Source organism: Artemia sp. Qi Xiang Cuo, chromosome 10 (assembly GCF_049724085.1).
Source record: "Artemia sp. Qi Xiang Cuo chromosome 10, ASM4972408v1, whole genome shotgun sequence".
Taxonomy (NCBI): domain Eukaryota; kingdom Metazoa; phylum Arthropoda; class Branchiopoda; order Anostraca; family Artemiidae; genus Artemia; species Artemia sp. Qi Xiang Cuo.
The window spans coordinates 67,676,754-67,702,319 of record NC_142803.1 but is presented as its reverse complement, the minus strand read 5'-3'; the positions used below and the strand labels follow the sequence as shown (position 1 = coordinate 67,702,319).

The 25,566-nt window shown below is 35.6% G+C and overlaps 1 pseudogene across 1 annotated transcript in view; it reads left to right on the top strand.

The window, feature by feature from the left end:
* Positions 1-25,566, top strand: part of LOC148948079 (uncharacterized) — a 211,106-nt pseudogene that overhangs the window by 35,738 nt on the left and 149,802 nt on the right. The window contains exon 2 of the transcript XR_016142344.1: positions 20,407-20,568. The product of XR_016142344.1 is annotated as an uncharacterized LOC148948079 (transcript). The remainder of the gene's footprint in view (positions 1-20,406; positions 20,569-25,566) is intronic.

Genomic DNA, 25,566 nt, shown 5'->3' with positions numbered 1-25,566 from the left:
AATATCTAATAAATAAGAGACGACCAAGCCAGTAGCTCTGTAGCCCACAGAGTGAAGCAAAAAGAAAAGGGCTAAATAGTATTAACTGAATAGCCCGCCTGCTGTGAATTAGAAGAAGAAGTCTTTATGCTTTTCTATACTAAACATAAAGAGAATGAGAGAGAAAGATGAGTATTTTGATATATGACAGTTCCTTTTCTAGATTTACCGTCTTTCTAATAAAAATCTCACTTATTTAGCCGACACCCCCGTTCCAGCCTGAAAACTTTCCCTACATGTTGTCAAAAGACTTCTTCATTAGCTGAATGTCACTTAGGCTTTCTCAACTGCTTTTTATGTCTCAAACCGCTTCTGAACATTCCATGTCAATCTTAATTCTCCACTTATTATCAGATCAATGTGGCTACTAGTTTTACAACTATATGATAGCGACCGTTAGAGTGCACTAACATTTACCTATTTTTTTTTTGATTCCTCTGTAAAAAATGTCTGCGCGAAATATTTCATCGATTTATATGCTTGCAAGACGTGTAGAGTCTTAGCTGAGGCTTTTTGAGGTAAGAATGCTATGACTATAAAAAAGTAATTTTAATTTGGTGGTTTTTGCTATTTAAATCACGTAGACATTCTTTTTTCCAATATTGTTTAGTATCTGTATCGTTTATTTAGGTACCTTTTGATCCACGAGGGGGGGGGGGGAAGGGGCAAACATTTTTTCGGGTAGATTTGAAAAAAGCCTTCGTTATCAAAAAGAAATAAAAAAAAATTGTTTCCGAAGGTTACAAAATTTCGGTTTTTGGAAATGCAAATTTTCGCTAGAAAAATGCTCCTGGTTCATTTTCGCGTTAAACTGGTGTCTATCTCAAATCAGGTATTCGGGAATACTGTAAATATAACTCGCCACAGCATTATGATTGCCATTGCTAGTGATTTACCACTAGTTCTAGTGATTGCCTACAGAAAAAATTACTAAATTAGCATATAAATCACTAGATTATTGATGAAAATCCCTAAATAAACAAAAAAAAAAATCACTAAAATCTCGTCATTATTATTTTAACATGTGGCAACCTTAAACAGCATATTTAAAAGCTTAACATCCGGAAATATTTTGAATGGGATTTACTTTGAATAGCCTTTGGTTTGTTTTTGTCTACTTTATTGGATTCAAGCATGTTGAAAATCAAAAGATGCTGTGTTCTCTTATCAGTAGCCTGGGTATAGCCCCAGCAGTGAATTTATAGTATAACCTAGGAATAAAAAAAGACCATAACCTACTATTGGATATCTCTTTCTAAACATCCAAATTACCAGTTGTGGTTGTATTCCAGCCCCCAGTCCAACCAGGGTTAGATGTCTCTGAACTTTCAAGAATGATTTTACAAATTAAGACATTCAAGGCCATGGGCGCCCATATGGGGGGGGGGGGACTCTTGCCCCCCCTGGCTGAATGATGCTGCCTTATTTTTATATTTTTGTTCTGAGATTTTTATTATATAGCATTAAAAGTAGCAATTAGACAAAGTTTGCCCCCCCCTGGAATTCAGCTTATGGGTGCCCATGTTCAAGGCCAAAAATACTAGTCATCAGATGATTGAAGGTTGAATGATTTCTTGAAAGTCATTTGTAAAAATGACTGCAATTTTGTAGGGGTGCAATATTTGGTAAATTTTTGCAGTTCATATTATTGTATTACCAATAAAGTTAACATACTACTTGATGCCCTTTTATGCTCTTTACAAATGTAATAATTGCTTCTATTGGAAATCCAAATTTAAGCCCTTTTTGAGTTCTTGAAAATGACTAAAATATTTTTAGTTTTTGGGTGTAAAAGGTCTTAAAACATCTGTTTTAAACTTACTGTTTCATTATAAATCTATTTTTAATGTCATATAATCCACAAGCGCTGATTATTCATGATTAAGTTGGATAAATGAAAGTTTCATAAATACATTTTGCTATATTAGGCTAATATATGCTGTTTTCTTCTTCCTTGTAGCTGAATGTAAAAAGAATACATTTTCAACAAAATATCAAAAATATTAAAGCCAATGGAAGAAGGTTTAGCCATGGAAAAGTGGTACAGCGCCCTTCACTGTTTTGTAGTTTTCTTGACATAGCATTAACTTGGGGGATTAGCCCCTCTTGTCAAATTTCCCTTGTTTCTTTTCTGCCAATTAACTGTGGATTTCTTCCACCATAAAAAAGTGAAATTTTCTTTGCAGAAAGAATGCCAAACAAATCATCTTATGACTGGTATTTTTGACCTAGAATATCTTAATCATAATGGACATTTAAATTTTGGCTATTCTTGACTTGGAAACAAATTAATGTGGTATTTATGCCTATATAGATTGTTTTATTAGGCCAGAAAATATCAGGATCCCAATTTTTCCCAAAAATATGGAGTGATTTTTGAGAAAAAATACATACATAAATAATTACTTCTTGTTTTTAAAGAGATAAAATGTACATGGAAAAGTGGTACAACCTTCTTCAACCTTCAATCATCTGATGACTAGTATTTTTGGCCTTGAATGTCTTAATCATAATGGACATTTAAATTTTGGCTATTCTTGATTTGGAAACAAAAGAATGTGGTATTTAAGCATTATGCAGTATCCACCTCTATATACAGACAAACAGGTATTTGCTAGATAAATGGTTTGCAAGGCATGATTGGCTATTGTGTTTACAATATTTAAACTGTTGTGTTTTGGGGGTTTAGGGGGGGAAAAGGTCCCCAGGTTAGGTTATGTATTTAATATATGCTTTGCTTTACCCCCCTCCTAATGTGCAAATATATAGCCCAAATTTGTTTCTAAATAATTATATATTCATCCTATTTTATTTCATTAGCATTAACCAAACTTGTGTGGTAATGTGTTTTTTATGGTATTAAGGTTATGAAGTGGTAGATGCCTTTTATTCTCCCTTTATAGGGGAGACAAACTATGGCCCTAAGGTAATTAAACTTTGGTAGCATGCCTTAGTCTCTGACTGGCTAATGTGGCATACCAGCTGGGTATTTTCAAGGGACTAAATATAGATTGAAGAGAGGTTGGCTATAGGACAATACTTTTATTCAATTAACATATAGGGTAAAGGTACCAATGATTTGACAGTTTTTGTAAAAAAAAGTTTTTCTACTCTAGAAGTCTTAATTTAAAGACTTTCGGTTTGAAAAGGGTTTCAGTATGTATAAAAAACATCTAGGAATCTAACTGTTTGATGAGAAGTTTGAAGTTTTGTCTGGAAAGGGTACAAAACTCCAATTTTCCGAAATTAGAGCATTTTCACCTACAAATTTAACACAACAAAAAAGTTACCTGTTTTTGATGCAAGTCGGAACCCAATTCGACACCTGTATTGGGTGTCAAACCAATGATTCAATAGTTTTTATAAAAAACCAGTTTTTCTACTCTAGAAGTCTTAATTTAAAGACTTTTGGTTTGAAAAGGGTTTCAGTATGTAGGAAAAACATCTAGGAATCTAACTGATTGATGAGAAGTTTGAAGTTTTGTCTGGAAAGGGTACTAAACTCCAATTTTCCGAAATTAGAGCATTTTCACCTACAAATTTGACACAACAAAAAAGTTACCTGTTTTCAACGCAACTCGGAACCCAATTCAACACCCATCTAAATACTTGGGGAATATTTGTGGGCGGAACCTGGTGTATTTGACACCCATATTCTTGTTTCTTTGTTTTTCTTCAACTTCATTTAATGTATAAAAGTATAAAAGACTATGCAAAAAGTAGAAGTAATAAAACTAACAAAATTGTTTCAAGTATGTAGTATTTGGTATAACCAAATTGGTACAACATATTTTCATATACATTATTAAATACAAATAGTATTTAGTATAACAAATTTAGTATAACAAAATTGTTTCACTAGCATTTCGGAAGGGATAGTGTCTAGGAAAACGGGAGTGGATTTCAAGAAATTTAAGAAGTTTATTTGATTTAGTGGATTTTATTTTCATTTGCAGATTCTTAGTTTTGTCCAAAACATAGGCCTACGCATCATTTTGTATAAGATTTTGTATTCAATAAAATTTGTATTTTTTATTTGGATGAAGGATAAATAAGGGTATAATCTAAAAAAATCTGGGGAGGGGGGCAAAATCAGGTCGGAGGGGGGGGCAAAACGAGGTATGGGGGGCAACTGTCCCCCCTGCCCCATAGCAATTTACGCCCCTGCATGGTATGAGGCCAAGCAGCAGTTCCTCAGATGATGGAAAAATCCAGTGTCTGTAAGTAAAACGTCAAAGTTAAAAAAAAACCTTTTGTTTAAATGTTCTTTCATCTGAAATATTATTAGAAATAATAATCATCAAAATCTCTCGTTGCACAGGAAAAACCCGTAAATTCGACAGCTATGGTGCCTATGGTTTTGTCAGTTGATTGTGGAATTTTGACACCTATTATTTCTCATCTGTTTTACATGTTCCGTGAAGTTTCAACAAAGTCACCTATATTTTGACAGGGCCTATTGCTGTTTTTCCAAAATTTCAACAAGGCTACTGCGAAATATTTGCCAAACAAATAAATCCCTTGATAGTAGGCGATATTTATGCTTGAATACGGCTGAAGGAACATTTTTAGTCCGCCTGGTATTCCACTACATCAAACAAGAATTTTCTACACTTGGAACCTTGTTTCGACAATGAAATTTCTATTGCAAGTTTCAATAGGTTTAATCAAGAAAAAAGCTTATATGACTACATTTCAGAGAAGATCAGATGTATTTTGACACAGTGGTGCTTACCACTATTTTTTCTGGCACTGAATAACCAAGTAATGATAATTCGAACATTACAAGACTTAAAAATTGTTGGGAGCTCCTTTTGTGTCGAAAACAGGAAATTGACCAAATTTATTGTTCTTTTCTTATCTGGGTGTACCGGATATAGTGTCCACGTTTCGCACCGTTGAAATATAACGACGGCTCCAAGAGATGGCACTCTAAGTCACAGCTAAGCAGAGCTATCCCGTTTTGAAGGAAAATTTCGACAGTGGTTCCGAAATTGCAATGTCGAATCATTGGTGCCTTTACCCTACTGATACAAGGTTTGATAATACATATATATTCTACTGAGATGGGTTGTCCCAAGTAAACCACAAGTCTCAGAAAACTATAATAAATATTATAAGATGCTTAGACACTTGCAATAATTTGCAAATTAGATCCATCAGATTACTACTATGTTAGCATTACATTCATTATTTGGAAAATTCTGAAAGGAATGGTAAATACTGCCCTTGTCAGACACCTCACCTCCAAAAATCTTATTACACAGAGTCAGTGTGGATTTAGATCAGTGTGGATCAAAGAGCTCTTAGATAGAGGAATCCCAGTAGACATTATTCTCCTAGATTTTGCCTAAGGATTTGACAAAGTATGTCATCATCAACTACAGGCAAAATTAATTGCAATTGGTAAGTCAAGAGGCTGTTGAGTGGGTGATGGTATTCCTGAAAGATAGAATGCAGAGCATAAAGGTGCAAGGAGAAAATAGTCAGGTATTTAACTCAGTTAGTACTGAAGTGGAAAGTGGAGTCCCACAGGAAACAATCCTTGGTCCAACATTATTTAACATCTATATCAACAATTCCCCACAATCTGTCAAAAATAAAATGAACCTGTATGCCAATGATTAAAAAATCATCAGCCATTCAAAAAGAACCACAGAACAAGCCTTTTTATAAGCTGATCTAGGCAAACTCTCTGACTGGGCAAAAACTCTGGAGGTTAGAATTCAACATTAACAAGTGCAGGACAATTCATTTTGATAGAAAGAATATAAGAGATCAGCATCACATGCATGGAATAGATGGTATTGGGCAAATGATTGGTTCCTCCTATGCTGAAAGAGACCTGGGTGCTTGTTCAAGATCTAAACATCTTGTCCTCTGGCTGTTAGTTTTGGGATTTGAAATTTCTCAGTATCTTTTTTAAGAGGTAATCTGTGCTGCTTGGGGTCTAATAGCCTTAGCAGTAGTTTAGCAGCAAGAACCAAATTGTCTATACCGTTTTGAACTGGTGTCAGCTCCCCTCAACACTCAACAGTTGAATGCCAATGATTTATATTTCCAAACGGTCAATATTTGAGCAGTGAAATTGACGTGAGTAGTGGCAGGACTGTCTCTTGATATCTATGTAAAGGTATTGTATGCCGAAAGAACTTTTTTATTGTGTATGGGCTATTATGCACTGTATGACAATGCAGCCAGATGCCATCAAAACATCATGAACCACCTCCATCTTGGCCAGATGCAGAATCAGTCTTTGTCTGGAAGTTTTCCGCAAAGAGTAGCATATCTGTTTTTGAGTTGTTGTTAGTTGTATTTTGCAGCTGATTATATAAAAAGAAATCTTTCTTTTGGTCAGGAGAGTCATGAACAGGCGCATAAGCCTTTAAGATAGTTACATTGAAGGAATGACTAATCATTCTATCATCATCTGGGTAATGCAGCTTGATTTTGGGTCTTATTCCAGCACAGCTGACTCAGCCTCTTCCTGATGGAGTAATCAATGTTCTTGTAGGCTTCATCCATCACTTGAGTCAGAGCTGTACTGACAACATTTCTTGTCTGGTACTGGGCCATGAATAATTTTCTTTGACCCTGTAATTCCTGCTTGACATAAACATCCAACTGACAAGGACATTTTCTTGTGAGGAGAGCCTGTGTTACATCACTCTTTATAAGACTCTTCATCATTCTACATTGCTTTTCAGGTAGCTATTTCTGTGCTTTTTTTTACTGCCCTTTGACATAACCGGCTTGCTAATTTTCCTCAGCTAGTTTTTTTGGCATGTTGCTTGCCAGCAAAAGTGTATTGTTTTATATCTAGATATTTATATCAAGAAATTTTATATCTAAATATACTGAAGAAAATCATATTTAGGGGATAGAGACAGAGACAGGATATATGTGCCCAACCATGCAGCCAACACTTGGCACATTGACTGGGAATTTGATTTGCCTCAAAATTTGCAGCCTATGCTGTACTGTAATTTTATGGAATTGGGGGGGGGGGGGTGCTCAATATTTGAAAAGATACATTCAGCAATCAGATTTTCTCAATAATTTTTTAGCAAATTATCCTCCCCCCCAATTTTTAGCAGGCATAGGGTAAAGGTACCAATGATTTGACAGTTTTTGTAAAAAACCAGTTTTATTACTCTAGAAGTCTTAATTTAAAGACTTTTGGTTTGAAAAGGGTTTCAGTATGTAGGAAAAACATCTAGGAATCTAACTGTTTCATGAGAAGTTTGAAGTTTTGTCTGGAAAGGGCACAAAACTCCAATTTTGTGAAATTAGAGCATTTTCACCTACAAATTTGACACAACAAAAAAGTTACCTGTTTTTGATGCAAGTCGGAACCCAATTCGACACCCATATTGGGTGTCGAACCGATGATTCGACAGTTTTTGAAAAAAACAGTTTTTCTACTCAAGAAGTCTTAATTTAAAGACTTTCGGTTTGAAAAGGGTTTCAGTATGTAGGGAAATCATCTAGGAATTTAACTGTTTGATGAGAAGTTTTGTCTGGAAAGGGTACAAAACTCCAATTTTCCGAAATTAGAGCATTTTCACCTACAAATTCGACACAACAAAAAAGTTACCTGTTTTCGACGCAAGTTGGAACCCAATTTGACACCTGTCTAAATGCTTGGGGAATACTTGTGGGCGGAACCTGGTGTATTTGACACATATATTCTTGTTTCTTTGTTTTTCTTCAACTTCATTTAATGTATAAAAGTATAAAAGACTATGCAAAAAGTAGAAGTAATAAAACTAACAAAATCGTTTGAAGTATGTAGTATTTGGTATAACAAAATCGGTACAACAAATTTTAATATACATTATTAAATACAAATAGTATTTAGTATAACTAATTTAGTATAACAAAATTGTTTTTCTTGCATTTTGGAAGGGATAGGGTCTAGGAAAACGGGAGTGGATTTCAAGAAATTTAAGAAGTTTATTTGATTTAGTGGATTTTATTTTCATATGCAGATTCTTAGTTTCGTCCAAAACATAGGCCTACGCGTCATTTTGTATAAGATTTTGTATTCGATAAAATTTGTATTTTTTATTCGGATGAAGGATAAATAAGGGTATAATCTAAAAAAATATGGGGGGGCAAAATCAGGTATGGGGGGGTGGGGCAAAACGAGGTCTGGGGGGGGGGCAACTGCCCCCCCTGCACCATAGGAATTTAGGCCCCTGCATGGTATGAGGCCAAGCGGCAGTTCCTCAGAGGATGGAAAAATCCAGTGTCTGTAAGTAGCCTAAAACTTTAAAGTTTAAAAAAAACCTTTTGTTTAAATGTTCTTTCATCTGAAATATTGTTAGAAATAATAATCATCAAAATCTCTCGTTGCGCAGAAAGCACCCGTAAATTCGACAGCTATGGTGCCTATGGTTTCGTCAGTGGATCCTGGAATTTCGACACCTATTATTTATCATCTGTTTTCCATGTTCAGTGAAGTTTTCGACAAAGTCACCTATATTTCGACAGGGCCTGTTGCTGTCTGTCCAAAATTTCGACAAGGTTACTACGAGATATTCGCCAAAGAAATAAATCAAGGAGGCACACTTGTGCCTCTATAAAGAGGCGACCCACCACAATGTTAAGCGATTTCAGGTCCTAGAGGTCGCAGAGAGACGGCGGTAATCGCATTTTGTAGCCCAAGCTCAAACTAAGAAACTTGCAAAATTTCATCCTCGTCCGACTTTATCTTCATGGGGTAAACTGGGCCGGAAGTTTGGACCCTCCCACCACAGCCCCCTTTAACATTGTTCGATTGGGCTTAAATTTAGAAGTTCAGCTTTATTCGGGCCCGGGAGCTTATCCTCGAAATTTTAGCTCAATCTGATCACTCCTTCCCTGTTTTCAAAAAACTAAATATAGCCACTTAAAGTTCCTCATCATCATTTCTTTTTTTTTTCTTATCCACGCCTACAGGCCACAGTTGGCAAGGGATCCGGTTGAATGAGGACTCATCCTAAGCAGAATTCGACCTGTTATGGCCTTTTGATATTTTCAGACCGAAATTATCCCCCGAATTTACATTTACGAAAAACCTCGTTTTCCTATATTAGCCCATGTTAATTTTTCCCACCACAACCCCCCTTTAACGTTGTCTGATCGGGCTGAAACTTAGAGGATAAGCTTTCCTGGGGCCTTTAATCTTATCCTCGAAATTTCAGCTCAATCTGATCACTCCGTCCCTGTTTTCCAAAAACCGCATATCAAGATTTTTGGGAATTTGCTTGCGTCAAAAATAGCTTCAATATGCTAAACAACAATTACTATTGTGTTTGTATAGTCCAGCGGTTGATAGTCCAGACTATTAGGCAGAAAAACCGGGTTCGATTCACCATTAGAGCAACTTTTTTATATACTGAATTTAAACTTTAAAAATAAACTCAGTTTCTTTTTTAAATTATTTGAAAAAAATTACGTTTTCCAAAGAGTTAAAGAGGCTGAGTTACAAGGTCGACCCTAAAAACGTACAGGGATTAGGGGGCACAGTTGGGGGGGCTGTTAAAGAGGCTGAATCACAAGTTCGAACCTTAAAACGTACAGGGATTAGGAGGCACCCTGTACGACGTGATTTGAGTATTCAGGAATTAAAAGCCTTAACACAAGAATGTTCAAGAGCGGGGGTTTGGGGGCGGCAGCCCCCCAACTTTAACTCCTGACACGATCAGCTAACAGTTAGTCAAGCAATAATAAGTAATAAACTGTACAAAAACGTGCAGAAATTATTTGAAAAAAACTACGTTTTCTAAAGAGTTAAAGAGGCTGAGTTACATGGTCGAACCTTAAAACGTACAGGGATTAGGAGGCATAGTTGGGGGCTACCGCCCCCAAACCCCCGCTTTCGCAGCCTTTAAATATAAAAAAATTTCTTTAAACTGAAAGTAAGGAGCGACATTAAAACTTAAAACGAACAGAAATTATTCCGTATATGAAAGAGGCTGTGCCCTCCTCAACGCCTCGCTCTTTACGCTAAAGTTTTTATTGTTTAAAAAAAGAGTTGTGAGAAAGTCAAACTTTAGCGTAAAGAGCGAGGCGTTGAGGAGGGCACAGCCTCTTTCATATACGGAATAATTTCTGTTCGTTTTAAGTTTTAATGTCGCTCCTTACTTTCAGTTTAAAGAAATTTTTTTTTTATATTTAAAGGCTGCGAAAGCGGGGGTTTGGGGGCGGTAGCCCCCCAACTATGCCTCCTAATCCCTGTACGTTTTAAGGTTCGACCTTGTAACTCAGCCTCTTTAACTCTTTAGAAAACGTAGTTTTTTTCAAATAATCCCTTGATAGAAGCCGATATTTACGCTTGAATGCGGCTGAAGGAACATTTTTAATCCGCCTGGTATTCCACTACATCGAACAAGAATTTTCGACACTTGGAACCTAGTTTCGACAATGCAATTTCCGTCGCCATTCTCATTTAATTTTGTCAAGAAAAAGCTAATGTGGCTACATTTCACAGAAGATCAAATATATCTCAACACATTGGCGCTTATCCCAACTTTTTCTTGCAATAAATAACCAAGTAATGACAGTTTGAACATTACATACCTGAAAAATTGTCGGGAGCTCCTTTTGTGTCGAAAACAGGAAACTGACTGAATTGAATGTTCTTTTCATATCTGGGTGTACCGGATATAGTGTCCACGTTTCGCACCGTCGAAATATAACGACGGCTCCAAGAGATGGCGCTCTAAGTCACGGCTAAGCAGAGCTATCCCGTTTTGAAGGAAAATTTTGACAGTGGTTCCGAAATTGAACTTTCGAATCATCAGTGCCTTTACCCTATAGATACGATTTTTGTCATTCTTTGTTTTAATTCCTTTTCTGGAATATTCATTGGTTAGTCAAGGTTCTTATCTTGCTGTAATAAAGACTAAAGGATGAGTAATTCAAGCTAGTGGCCTTTTGATTTTGTTGTGGAAAGGATTTGTGGTAAATGAATAGCAGTTTTTTCAGTAGCATAGACAACGTTTTGATATAAGTAAAATTGTTCACGTTTTATTGTTTAAAATTTAAAATGATTGTGGAATAGAAAAATAAAGAGCTAAACTAGGATAACAGAAACTGAAATGAAAAGTTAACTCAAGTTTGAGAGTAGGCCTATTCAGTAGAATTTTTCTTAGTTTTAGTTTTAGTTAGTTTATTTAGAATTTTTCCAATTTTAGCAAGTTTTTTTTTTCAAATTGCAACAGGTTGAAGCATAATAATTAACAATCTAAACAGTTTAAATACTTTTGCTGAGAAATGTGAATTTAAGTAATTCCTAAGTTTCTATGCGTTTAATATTAGAAGAGTAGGAATTCAAACACAGCCAGTGATATTAATCCAAGAAAATTGAGGGAGGGGGTTAAATGCATTTTTCAAAAACTAGGGGGCTAATTTTTTCCTTTCAACTGCCCAAAAAAAAATATTTTTTAAAATCAGAGGGGGGAGGGGTTGTGTGGGATATTGGGGACGACCCCCCCCCCCCATCAGGTCTGACCGGGTAGCAGAACTCCATCAGTTTAATACTTTTGATTAAATTTTATGTTGGATTTGCAAATATATCTCCATTAGGTAGACATCTCCAATATTCGGTTAATCATCCACCTCATCCACCCCACATCATTTTATGGGATAGCAATGGGGACAGGACACATGCGTCCAACCATGCGGCCCACATTCTCCACTGACTAGGAATGCCATCTGCCTCGAATTTTGTAGCCTACGCTGTACTGTAATTTTATGGAATAGGGGGGAGGGGATGCTCAATATTTGAAAAGATACATTGAGCGATCAAATTTTCCCAATAATTTTTTTGCACATTTCCCCTCCCCCCCCCGGTCGTATCAGGCATGTAGATCCGATATTTGTGATTGTTTGTTTTAATTCTTTTTCTGGGACATTCATTATCTAATCAAGGTTCTGATCTTGCTGTGATAAAGAGTTGAGGATGAGTAATTCATGCTTTTGGCCTTTCAATGTTGTTGTGGAAAGGATTTGTGGTAAATGGATAACAGTTTTTTCAGTAGCATAGACAACGTTTTGATATAAGTAAAAATGTTCACGTTTTATTGTTTAAAATTTAAAATGATTGTGGAACAGAAAAATCAAAGAGCTAAATTAGTATTACAGAAACTAAAATGAAAAGTTACTCAAGTTTGAGAGTATTCAGAAGAATTTTTATATGTTTTAGTTTTTAGTTAGTTTAGTTTGAATTTTTCCAATTTTGACAAGTTTTTTTTTTCAGACTATAACTTATTGACGCATAAGGATTAACAATCTAAACAATTCAAATACTTTTGTTTAGAAATGTGAATTTCAGTAAGTGGTATTTCTTATGTAAATGCTTATAAAGCAACTTGGTTGAAATTATTGAACTAAATATATTTCAGTAAAGTTAATGTTGATAAGTTAAAGTAGTTTGATATTTCTTTTGTAATTCCTACGGCAGATTATAACCTTACTTATGTCTTCACTAATTGTTTTGCATACTCGTTATTAATTCGAAAATTGTGTCTGACAGCAAGTTGAGAATTAATCGTAAATTTCTATGCTTTTAATATTAGAAGTGTAAGAATGCAAACACAGTCAGTGACATTGATTCAAGAAAATTGAGGGAGGGGGATAAAATGCATGTTTCAAAATCTAGGGGGCTACTTTTTTCCATTACAATTGCCCATAAACGATATTTTTTTAAATCAGAGGGGGAGGGGGAGTGAGGGATTTTGGGGACGACCCCCCCCCATCAGTTGATACAGTGTAGCAGAACTCCATAAGTTTAATACTCTTGATTAAACTTTATGTTGGATTTGCAAATATATCTCCGTTTGGTAGACATCTCCAATAATTAGTTAATCCCCAAAGCCGTGCCGAACACTGGCGGCGTGCCACTGAAAAACTTATATTGCGCCCCTATCGAAAAGACTTCAGCGCACCAATGCTGCCACCAATATGGTCAGTTGCGGCGTGCTGCAGGAAATTTTAGTGACGAATTAATTTCTGTTATTATTGAGAGGCAAATATAATGCAAAATATACTACCTAACAATATATGCAAAAATATTGGATCCTCTCAAAGGGTTTTTGGATCTACTCTTTGACTATGTTACGTTGTTTACCTAATGCCAGGGTGGCGTCTGGAGTATCGTCATCTTTCTCCACATGGGAAGGTCTGCAGCTAGAGCCTCTGCATTAGACAGCAAAATTCCAGCTTGATCCAGAAAAATCCCAAGACTATCGCTTCACCAGAACTTTGGTCTTCCGCTTGGACGCATCCAGCCACTACTGGTTGGTTCAAAGTCACAAAGAATCTGGGCTGGAATATTGGTAGTTAATCTCAAAAGATGTCTAACCCGACGAATTGTCTGCTCGGCTACCAGATGTGACAACGATGACTTTAAAGTCATACTTCGTAGGCGGTTGTTGCTGACAAAGTCTGTCTTTCGGATTCCCTAGATTGTACAAAACGGCTTAGACTGAAGAGTTTTGAGATGGCGCTCGTCAACTATGGACTTTAGATTATCATTCACTTGTTTCTGTGCTCTGCTACAATGTAATATTTTTTAACTAAAATTAGTTTCGACTAACCTTGATATTCCTTGACTACCTTACTTATTGATTTCTTACCATATGCGAAAATGCAGCTATTATACTAAGGCCTGAAAGCAAGATGGAAAAAATTTATGATTAACCCCCTTACTCCCCACCCAAAATGTATTTATACATATGTAACCTACATTGAAGCATATACAAAGTGGAAGGACTAAACTTATATACGATCTTTTTGTTCTCCTAACATCCTTTTCGAAAAAAATCTATTTTAAAATGGTTATGAAGTCCTTAAAATATTTTGTGATTTAGATGAGGTTATTGATGTTGATACTCAGTTGCACATTGTGCAGGTTGTGGATGATCTACCTCCTCTGTTATCAAGATATGAACAAAGCAGGTCCCTGGAACGGCGTTTGCCCACAAGATGGAATGCATCATAGTACGATGCGATGGGTTATTCAACACCAAGGTCCTCAAACTATTTTTTTTTTGTAAAATTAGGAAGCTGATCATGTTCTTGATGATGAGGAATATGAACTGATGCGTGACCTTTTCTCTCTATTACAAAGTTTGTCTGCTACAGTCAAGGCTATAGAGGGAGAATTCCTTCCCACCCAAAATGTTGCTCTGCTCTGGTGAAACCTCCTAGAAGGTCATCTTGAGGAGCAGCCTATTGATAGTAGCTGTATTTCGCTTCTGAAAGAAAATGCGAAAAACTAGTTTGACTTTTGCTTCCCCAGGGATGATCTCATGGTGACAGCTGCACTTTTGGACTCTGAAACATTCAAGACAAATGAAACTGATGAGCGTCTTACCTTCTTGATGGTTTACTGACAAAAAGGGAATTCTCGTTCAAAATGGTTGAGCCTCTAGTGCTGGCGGCTGACATAAGGTACTTTATCACATCTCCTGCGAACCGTATTTGTCCAATCCACATTAGGTCCCTCCATTTCAAATTGTGGTGAGCGTTTTAGTGCAGTAGAAATTCTTTTGTACAAAGAGGAGAGGGCCCTCGAAAAGCCTGAAGAGGAGGCTGTAATCTCGAATGCTGTCAGTGGATCAGCTACTCCAACCAGTTTTGTGATTATGGCTATTGGTTTTTCTCGGAAGAGCAGCAACTCTAAATCTTTTCAGGATCATATATGATAAAAACGAGGCTGCTTGAGCTAATAATGCGTCAGAACGATGATGCAGATTAGGATGAAAATGATGATGTGGTTCGGCGTCAAGTAGATTTATATTGGGTCCTGTCAGCCCATACCAGGATATCAAAATATCCTGCCCTAGTTGATGCAATCAATACAACCACTGCCTCCTGGAAAGGATATTTTAATCAGCTGCCATGGATTGCAGCTTTGGCAAGAAAAGTTCTATCGTTGACGGTAGCAGAAAAGGTTTTCAAGAGTGCAGGACCAATTGTTGCTGCTAAGTTCTTTGTTGGTCCCACAACGTGTAAAAAAGCTTTTTTATGTACATGATAACAACAAGTTTGTCAAAGCTTTAAAGGAAGGTGATAGAGTTTAGTTCTAGCTAAGTGTTTTGAAAATTTTTATTCTGGCTCCTTAAACTGTCTCAGAATTGACAAGAAGAGGAATTTAAAACTTAATTCAAATTAAACTCTGAAATTTAGAGCTAAAATTAAAAATTTAATAATATATCATGCTTTTCTTTATAAGATGTTGCCTCTTTTTATATAAAACAATTTCTTTACAAAATTCTTCCTTTTTTTCTTCTAACACCTCAGAACGAACTGTTCTTACAGAACGACATGCTAAGTTTTCTGAAAGTTGGCTATGTACAAAAAAAAAAAAAAAAAAAAAAAAAAAAAAAAAAAAAAATATATATATAATCCTAGTCACTAAAGTAAAACTTTGATCGTTTAATTTGCTTACCCACCATGTCCAAGTACGTCCACAACCGCGGTACCTTAATTGCCGAGATGGGAAGGATAGTAAAGAATCTTTCATTCTCAAATTAGTCCGTTGAAACGTTTAAATTTAAAACTTTTATTAGCCTATATCACTCTTAAGCGAGAGGATTTAATCTTGAGGCAATGAGAAATAATAACTTCTGTAGTGTAGAGAATGATGCGTTAAGAGGTAAAGTAGTCAAATAAGTGGAATGCAGGTTGCAAGACCTAGAAATGCAGCCATGAAGTAAGATATAAACTTCAGATTCCATTGAGGTATCATAAATCAGCCTGGGATTTATGGTGCTAGTACATTTGTTTAATTCAAGCTTTAGAGCTTAATTTAAACATGGTAATCAAGCTAAAAATTAATTGTGGACTGAATTCTGATAAAAACTGATACCAATAAGGTTTTCAAATCTTTTTAAAAGTGGCCGAAAAATTTACAAAAATAGAGGAAACGCAGAAAAATTGACGTCACGTTGCCGATAATTTTTCGGTGGTGGCAGAATTGTTTCCGCCGTCACTGAATTTTATTTTGGCGCGGTTTTGGGTTGTCTATTTTAAGTTGCAATATGCAATGTTTATTTAGTCTGGACCATAGTGTGATAGTAGACGACGAATGCGTGCGAGGCACAGCTGAAGGTCCTAATGGGTCCTTCTGAATTTTCCGGGGTATATATAATCTAAAAAAAATAAACAAGCGTGAAAAGTAAACAAAACCAATGAAAAAGATAAATAAAATTCATTAAAAGCCAAAAATTATTTATTTTGCATTGGTTTAATTCTTATAGTTTTTGGCTTTTATTGAATTTTATTTATCTTTTAATTCTTTTCTTTTTCATTGGTTTTGTTTTCTTGCTACGCTTGTTTTTTGTTTTTTTCTTCGGCATTTTCACTTAATAAATTAAAAAAAAAACTTTCAGAAAAATAATTTTTAAAATAAAATTAATGGATTTTTTAAAATTGTGATAATCATGTAAAAATACATATTAAATTTAAAAATAAAAACGACCAGAAATTACTATTAAAGAATAAATGATACCCAAAACGAACAGAAATTAAATAAACAATCATAGCAAAAACATACAACAGGTAATAATATAACTGAATAAATAGATCTTAAAGCGAGTAATGCTGAGATTGAATATGAAAATCATGCTTAAAACGAAAAAAAAATTCTTATTGAAGTATAAAGGAAACTTAAAACGAACAGAAATTAAATAAACAATCAATGCAAACAAACATACAATAGACATTAATGAAAATTAATAAATAAATCTTAAAACGAGTGAAACTTAAATTGAATCTGCAAATCAAGCTTGAAACGAACAAAAATCACTACAAACAAGAGTTTGGGTATCACCCCCTTCTCTCACTGTAAAAGTCCAAAACCTACTGTGTCACTGGCGCTTTACTGAAAACCAACTTTATGACAAATATTTTCTTTTGTACTTAATATTGAAAATAAACATTAAAATTATAGTAACATTTTGAACTGATGAGCTTTCAGCAATTAATACCATTGTACATCAAATGTTCAGTTTAATTTATTAGCTCTTTTTAAAGTTGTTCAAGAAGATTATAGCTTCAGTACAAAGAAGTGTTTGGATACTGCCTCCTTCCTTAACTAAATAAAACCCAAAAGACTACTGCGTCATTGGCGCTTAAGTGAAAACGAATTATTTTACAAATATTTTCTTTTCCTGTTCTTACAACATTGATACTAAAAATAAAATTACAGTTAAATAAGTTCTTGAACTGATGGATCTTTCAACAATTAATATCATTATACATAAAATATTCAATTTGATGTTGTTGATACTTTCCAATGCTATTCCAAACGCATATAGTTTTCAGACGTATATAGTTTGACCTTCGAAATATTTTGAAAAAAATGGCTCTCAAAGTTCATATCGGATGGGTTTGAGGAAAATGGTGTGTGGAGAGGGGGGCTAGTTGCCGTCCGATCTCTTTTGACTCTTAAAAAGGGAACGATAACTTTCAATTTCCAATCATATTAGTCCTTACCGAATTTTAGACGCGCATACGTACCTTCCATGAGAACCATACATGCCCCCAGAGTAATACTTACAACGCCTGCCCCGGGCCCTGGGGGGGGGGGTGTAGACACAGGAGTTTTTCTTATTTGACCTTTGAACCTTTTTTTTTAACGAAATGGCCATACTTAAAGGAGTTTTGGTAATATGATCTTTGAACTATTTTAACAAAATTGCTGCCTCAAATTTTTTATCAGATGTATTTGGGGAAAAAGGGTTTGGGGGGCTAGCTGCCCTCTGATCACTTTTGACTCTTAAAAAGGACACTAGAACTCTCGATTTCCAATCGAATGAGCCCCCTTTGAAGTTTATCGAACGACCCCTTCTATATGAAGTGCCTCTGGGGAAAAAATAAATGAAGTGTGGGGGGAGGCTAGCTGCCCTCCAATCACTTTTGACTCTTAAAAAGTGAATCACAACTTTCAATTTCCAATCAAATGAGCTCTCTATGATGTTTATACGAGCATCCCTTCCATCACAACTATATATTCCCCCAAGGCATAACTTAAAACGCCTATCCCTGGGCCCTGGGGGCTTTGTTAACACCGCAGTTTTTGTTATCTGTGCTTTGAACTATTTTTAACAAAATGCCTATCTCAAAATTTTCATTAGATGGGGTTGGAAAAAGAAGGCGGGGGGCTAGTTGACCTTGGATCTCTTTCGACTATTAAAAAGTGAACTCGAACTATCAATTTCCAATCAAATGAGCCCTCTCTGAAGTTTATACAAGTATCCCTTCCATAAGAACTATATATGCCCCTAGAGCATTAGTCATATCGCCTGCCTCTGGGCCCTAGGGGGATGCCTCGACACAAGAATTTACTTATCTGACCTTTGAACTATTTTTAATAACATGGCCATTATAAAAATTTTATCGGATGGGCTTGAGGAAAAAAGGGTGTGTGTGCGGGGGGGGGGGGGCTAGGGGCCCTCCAATCTCTTTTGACTCTTAAAAGGTGAACTAGAACTTTCAATTTCCATTCAAATGAGCCCTCTTTGAAGTTAATACGAAAATCCCCTCCATAAGACCCATATACGCCCCAAGGGCATAAATTACAACGCCTGCCCCCGGGCCGTGGGGGGTCTTGTCGACACTGGAATTTTTGTTGTATGATCTTTGAACTATTTTTAACAGAATATCTATCTAAAAAATTTTATCGGATGCATTTTGGAAAAAAGGGTTTGGGGGGGGGGGCTGGTTACCCTTCGATATCTTTTGACGCTTAAAAAATGAACTAGAACTTTCAATTTCCAATCAAATGAGCCCTCTCTGAAGTTTATACGAGCATTCCTTCCATAAGAACCATATATGCCCCCAGAGCATAACTTATAACCCTTGCCCTGAAGACTGTGGGGGGAGTGTCCTCAAACATATAATTTCCAAAAGCTTCTAGTACATTGAACAAAATTGCTATATCAAAATTTTGATTGGATGTGTTTGGGAAAATGGTTGGCGTGGAAGGGGTGTTAGTTGCCTTCCAATCACTTTTGACTATTAAAAAGGGTACTAGCCATTTATAAATCCAATCGAATGAGCCCTTTCTGAAGTTTCTACGACAACGCTTTCTATAAAAACCTTATTCGCCCCAAGGGCATAACTTACAATCCTTGCTCTGAGGGCTGTGAGGGGAGGGGTTGTTATCCTCAAAGACCAAATTTCCTGAAGTTTTTACTACATTGAGCAAAATGGCTATCTCAAAATTTTTCTTGGATTAGTTTGGGGGAAAAATAGGTGTGACAGGGGCCTTTGCTCCCCTCTAGTCACATTCGACCATTAAAAAGGGAATTAGCCATTTGAATTTCAGATTGAATGAGCCATATTTTAAGTTTCTACGACAACGCTTTCTATAAAAAACCTTATATGCCCCCAGGGCATAACTTACAACCCTTGCCCTGAGGGCTGGGAGAGTGTCCTCCTGAAAAACAATTTCTATCTGGAAATCAACTACGCTGAACAAAATGGCTATCTCAAAATTTCGATTGGATGTGTTTGGGGAGCTGGTGGGCATGGAAGAGGTGTTAGTTGCCTTCCAGTGACTTTTGACCCTTAAAAAGGGCACTAGAACTCTCGATTTCCAATTGAATGAGCCCCCTTTGAAGTTTCTATTACGACCCCTATATATATATATATTCCGTATGAAGTGGCTCTGGGGGAAAAAAAATAATAAAACATTGGAGCCGTGGGGCCTTTAGTATAGGCAACGCTATAGCGTTGCCTCTGATTATATTATCTTGTTTGCGTTGGAGAAGAGAGGCGACTGTTCTCTCGAAATATTCCCTTTGTGTATTTCTTCAGTATTTTCGTTTGGCCTTTAAAAACCCCATTTTTGATCGTTTTTTTTTCTTCATGTTAAAGATAAAAGACTTATGTTTCTAGAAATGTTTCGTAAATTGCTTGACTTTAACTTCAGGTTTTAATTTTAAATTGCTTTCGAAGGTAATTACTTAATTTTTTATTAATTTTTTGATTGATAAATAGAATGCTATTACATAATATCTTTTTTTTATCTAATTTTAGATCTATTTTCACATTCTTCGAGTCCGAAAAGTAAGAACATTTAGTTTTTAAAGCATTAAAACCTTGAATACATTTCAGGAATTAAACAAAATTTTTAAGTTTTCAGATTGGAAACTTTACTAACAAAATGCTTTAAATTTAGTTACATCAAAAAGACAGTTTTTGAATTTTTGCACCCTTTAAAAAAATATTAATCAAATTTAATAGTAATCAAATTTGTAATGCCTTTGACTGCTGAAGGAGTTGAGCCTTTTCTTTTAACTGTATTAAGATAAAATGTGCTCTGCATGGGTTAATTAGTGATCAATCTTAATATATTTTGTACTTTAGGACTCTCCTGACTGAAATCTGTGTTGTATCCAGGTTTCAATTATAGTATTTTCCTTCTCATAATTTGCATCAACTCTGTTCCAAAATCTTTCACGGACTTGCCACAAATTCTGAAAATGGCCAATCCTATCAAAGTTTTTGAGGATTCTTTCATTAAAAATGGTAAGTTGTGCCTTTAATTTTTTTGTCAGAATAAAAGAGAAGCTACTTTGTTCTAGAAAACAATTATCCCTTTTTTTTCTTCTTTCTCATTAAGTGGTCTTAAGAAAAAAAAATGTAACTGCATATGTACTTGAATCTTACGATTAAGAGCTGAGGGGTGATAAAGTGACTTCTTTGTGACGCAAAACTCATTTAAATTCAATTTATTAGCTTTAGTTTTTAAGTTTGGCGAGACAATTAAATCATCTGGTTGAGAAATGCTCTGCCAATCTTCTCTGTGCAGGTATGATGAACGAAATATGTTTATCTAAGCAGGGGCAGTTATTGGGGTTCAAATGGGAATATCTAATCATAATACTTGTAAGAGATAAATAAAGGTAGCTGAATTCAGCTGCTAAACTTTGTGAGAGTATATTTTGTATTTGTGGGAACTAATTGTTTGGGAACTATTATATAGTGGGAACTAATGCAGACAAACCCTATTGATTGGTATTTTTTTTTACTTTTAATTGTCTATTTTTGTGATTGTTAAGCTGTAGTTAAGTTTTGATGACAATTTGTTTACGGTAACATCATTTTGCGATGAATTTTTGATTGAAAAAGCTAATAAGCCCCTAAGTGAACTGGCAAGGTTTATGAGATTTAGCTGTCCATCTGTTAATGTTTGTTTTTAAGACGAATTTCATGACTTTTTGTAGAATTGGCACTCCTATTATTTTAAATGATAAAATTTGTCTGAATGGTGTATTCTTAAATGAAGCTTTTAGTGTTAAATATTTAGTTTTTATCTTGATGGTAATTTGAGTTTGAAACTACACTGTGACGCAATATCAGCAAAAGAGGCAAGAGGATTGGGTTTTCTAAGAAGGCTTAGGAATGAGCTTCCACCAAGAATTCTAATGATCCTCTATCATTCTCTTATCAATCCGTATTTGTCTTATGGTTATTTGGTGTGGACTAGTTCTTTTGTTTCACGTTTTAAAAGAGTCCAAATTTTACAAAATAAAGTTTTTCGTGTCTTAGGACATTATGTGAGATTTGAAAATAGCTTTTTGAGTTGCTTCACTAAAATGAAAATTCTAAACGTTTATAAGTTGAGAGATTATCAAGTAGCGGTTTTTGTTTATCAATGTTTTAATCGTTGTTCGTCGGAGTGCTTTTGAGAAAATTTTAAGTCTATCTCATCTTTCTTCTTCTATTTAACAGCAGGCGGGCTTTTCAGTAGTACTATTTAGCCCTTTTCCTTTTGCTTCGCTTTGTGGGCTACAGGGCTACTGGCTTGATTGCCTCATATTTAATGGATATTTTCAGATATCTTTCAGTAGATCTTTTGACTCTAGGAGTTCAAATATGAGATGGTAGATGTCGATTTCTATGCTCTGTGTGCAGGTATAGTTGGCCAGACTCTTGCCTGATATTGAAATTTTGTGGTGTTTGAAGCATTTTAACACTTTACAAAGCAAGGTATGTTGTGAAGACGTCAGCATATTACATTCAAATAGGCAATGGTCAATTGTTTCATTATTCACATTACAATGCCTGCAAAGAGGGGACAGGGGAATTTAACCACTTGAATTAGAAAACTTATACGAGAATGCAAGAAGATTTAGTCCATTTGGTCCAGAACGAATTCTATGATAAATTTTAGAAAAATACTTATTGGGAAAGGATAGGATTATTCTTATTAAAATTAATATCTGATAGCCTCCATTGGTAAATATCTCTAATCGGGATTGGTCTCCCACTTGGCTGATCAACATTTATAGCATTTTTGCTATTTCATCAACTCGGTGATTTCATCTTATGCCATAACGGCTAAAAATGTACTAAAGACAAATTCTTACGCCCCTTGAAGCAATTTTATCTGTAATATTAAGACAGATATAAGAGTCAACGGCCAACTTATACTAAGAAACAAAGGCCAGAAGGTCAAGGCTTGATAAAGAGTCTGAATATACTCTAATATTATTTGAATTTGCAATCAAACGTTGGTTTTCCTTAAGGTGTTCTAATGCCATGATTATGGCATTTAACTCAGCAGACATTATAGATACATTATTATATAATCTCTCGCCCATTGCAATTTTCAGGTGAGGAAGGAATACACCACTTGCTACCTTCTCATTCATTTTTGACCCATCAACAAATATTTGGAAGTGGTTTTTATAAGTAATTGTATTAAGTTCAGCAAATTTTTTCTGGACAAAAGTAATGGGGTTAGATCTTTATTTCACTTTGAGAAATCAGTATTTAATATGGGAATTGACCAGTTCCATGGAGGGGATTGGGGGAAAGTAGGTGCAATAGACTTTGCTGGTACAGGGAGCTTCTTCTGAGTATTGGCATACTCATCTGCAATGCCTCTATACATGGCTGGATTTCTTAACCAATTATGTAGGGTGTGTGAGCTATTTGATTCAATTTTTGTAAGATGTCTTGTAAAAGGAAAGCTACGTCTCTCCCTTATTGTTGTAATTCCACTCTCTGTAAGCAGAAACTAGGTCCTTGCGGGTTTCCTAAGTCCAAATATCAGACGTATTATATCATTTTGTGTTGTTTCAATTTTTTGCATCTGGGTCTTTGCACATGCACCATAGACAATGAGCCCATAGTCAATAGGGGGTCTTATATGTGATTTGTAAAACTGGAGTAAGGTTTTCTCCTTACAGCCCCAGGGTGTGGAAAGAAGTCTTTTTATTATATTTGTTTTTCTATATCATTTTTTTACTGTGTTTGTGATGTGGAGGTGGAAATTAAGTTTTTGGTCAAGCATGAGACCTAGGTAATTAATATGGTTATCTTATGGAATAGTTGTTCCATTTAGACTTAGTTTTGCATTAACATGGTTCCGCTTTCGGTGAAATTGGATTATTTTTGACTTGGTAGGTGCAATGGGTAAATCTGAATGTTGAGAGAATTTTTCAAATTGGAAAAGTGACTTTTGCAGATTTGACTGTGCTATCTCAGGTTTTGCCAGATGACCATAACACCAGATCGTCAGCATATTGTAGATTCGTGTGGGGGAGGTTCATGTCCCAGAGATATAGGGCAAAAAGGAGGCAACTGAGGACTGCGCCCTGAGGTAGACATTTGGTTATTGTCTTTTGGGGTGAAGAGGTTGAACCAACACAAACAATGAAACTTCGCACCTCTATGGAAGATTTTATAAAAGATACTAGCTTGGGGGGTAGTCCAAGGTTTGCAAGTTTGTTTAAAAGGGTTTGGTGGTTCACATTGTTATATGCCCCTTCAAAATCTAGGAAAGCTGCAATTAGGACATTATTTTTTGAGAATGATTCATTTATTGCATTTGTTATCAAAATGAAAGCATCTGTTGAGGAGTGGTGTTTCCTGAATCCAGTTTGAGTGTGAGGGAATTTTAGTCTAACTCGTTTTATCATCGTTATGAAACTAGATGTTCTTCAGGGATAGTGTCTGAGACCTGGAGTACTCAACGAGAATCTTTATTTCCGGTTTTTGCTGGACCACAGCTGTGGAATTCTCTCCCGGAGGGTATAAAGGCGGCAGATAAGTTTAGCCAGTTCAAGAGTAGGTTGAAACGCTAGCTTCTGGAAAGTTTTTAATGATTTTTTTTTGCGATTTTGATTTATGAGTGAAATGTGAATATACATTAGTAGATTTTAAGGATGGAGACAACCATCGTACGCAACCCAATGGTTCTCCCCGATGATTGTTGAAAGATGATGTAAGCGTTATTTTTGTTAATAAATTATTTGTCTCTCTCTGTAAAATGTTAGTTTTTTGTTTTTTTATTCAGTTGACTTGAATAAATTGACCAGAGGGAGGGAGGGCCAGTTCCCCTGATTTATTATTTATAATTTTTAGGGGAGGGAGGGGTATCAGGCCATGGAGGATCAAGGTCAAATTCCATAAGCCTTGGAATGAAATATTGGTAATAAATCGTTTTTTTGTGGGTGGGGGGGGCATGGAGGGCCAATAGTGAGTTGCCATAATTTTTATAATAAAATATCGTTAATAAGTTTTTTTTGGGATGCGGGGGACGGGCCATGCAGAGAAGGCCAGGGGTCCGCTCGCTTGAGCTTTGGAATAAAATATTGTTCATAAGTTTTTTGAGTGTGGGTGGAGGTTTGCCTGATCTGATCTTTGAAATGTTTTCAAAACCCTCGCATAAGAACCTTATATGTCCCTTCAGCATAACATACAACACTTGCCCCATGGCTATGGGGCTTGCGTTGACCCTGAAATTTATGTTAGCTGATCATTTAACTTTTTTTTTCACAAAATGACTATATCAAAAACTCGATCGGATGGATTTGAGTTAAAGAAGGCCCTCCGGTTCCTTTTGATTTTTAAAAAGGGAACTACAACTTTTAATTTCCAATTGAACGAGCCCCCGACAAAGTTATAGAATCGTTCCACCCATAAAAACCTTATATGCCCCTGGGTTCCGGGGGGCTGTGTAAACCCCGGAGTTTTTACTATATTTTGTATATTTGTCTTTTCTCTAGTCTTTTTTCTTTAGTCTATTTTGGACAAAATAGAAATCTCAAATATTTGATCGGAAGCACTTGGGGAAACAGCGATTTGCTGGGGGGGGGGGGCTAGTTGCCATCAGAGTACTTTTGACTCTCTAAAAGGGAACTAGAAATTCCGGTTTATATTCGAATGAGTCCCCTCTGAAGTTTATTCTACCGTCCCTTCTATAAAAACCTTCCATAAAAACTCGTTCTATGTTATGAATTTCAGGTTTTAATTCGTTCTATGATTGTGAATTGCGTTGAATGTTTCTGGTTTTCGTTTGCTTTATAAAAAAAGTGGATTTTTGAAAATGATTTTTGAAAAAAGCCTGAATATACATATAATTTTATGTATACATATAATTTCTGTATATTTACATTTTTACACGCAACTAAAAAGAAACTGCTGTCAGATTTGCTTTATAAGCTTTACTGTTAAATTTTTCTATATTCATTTAATTTGAATTTTGTTTTAGAAGTTGAAGATGCTTTACCAGGT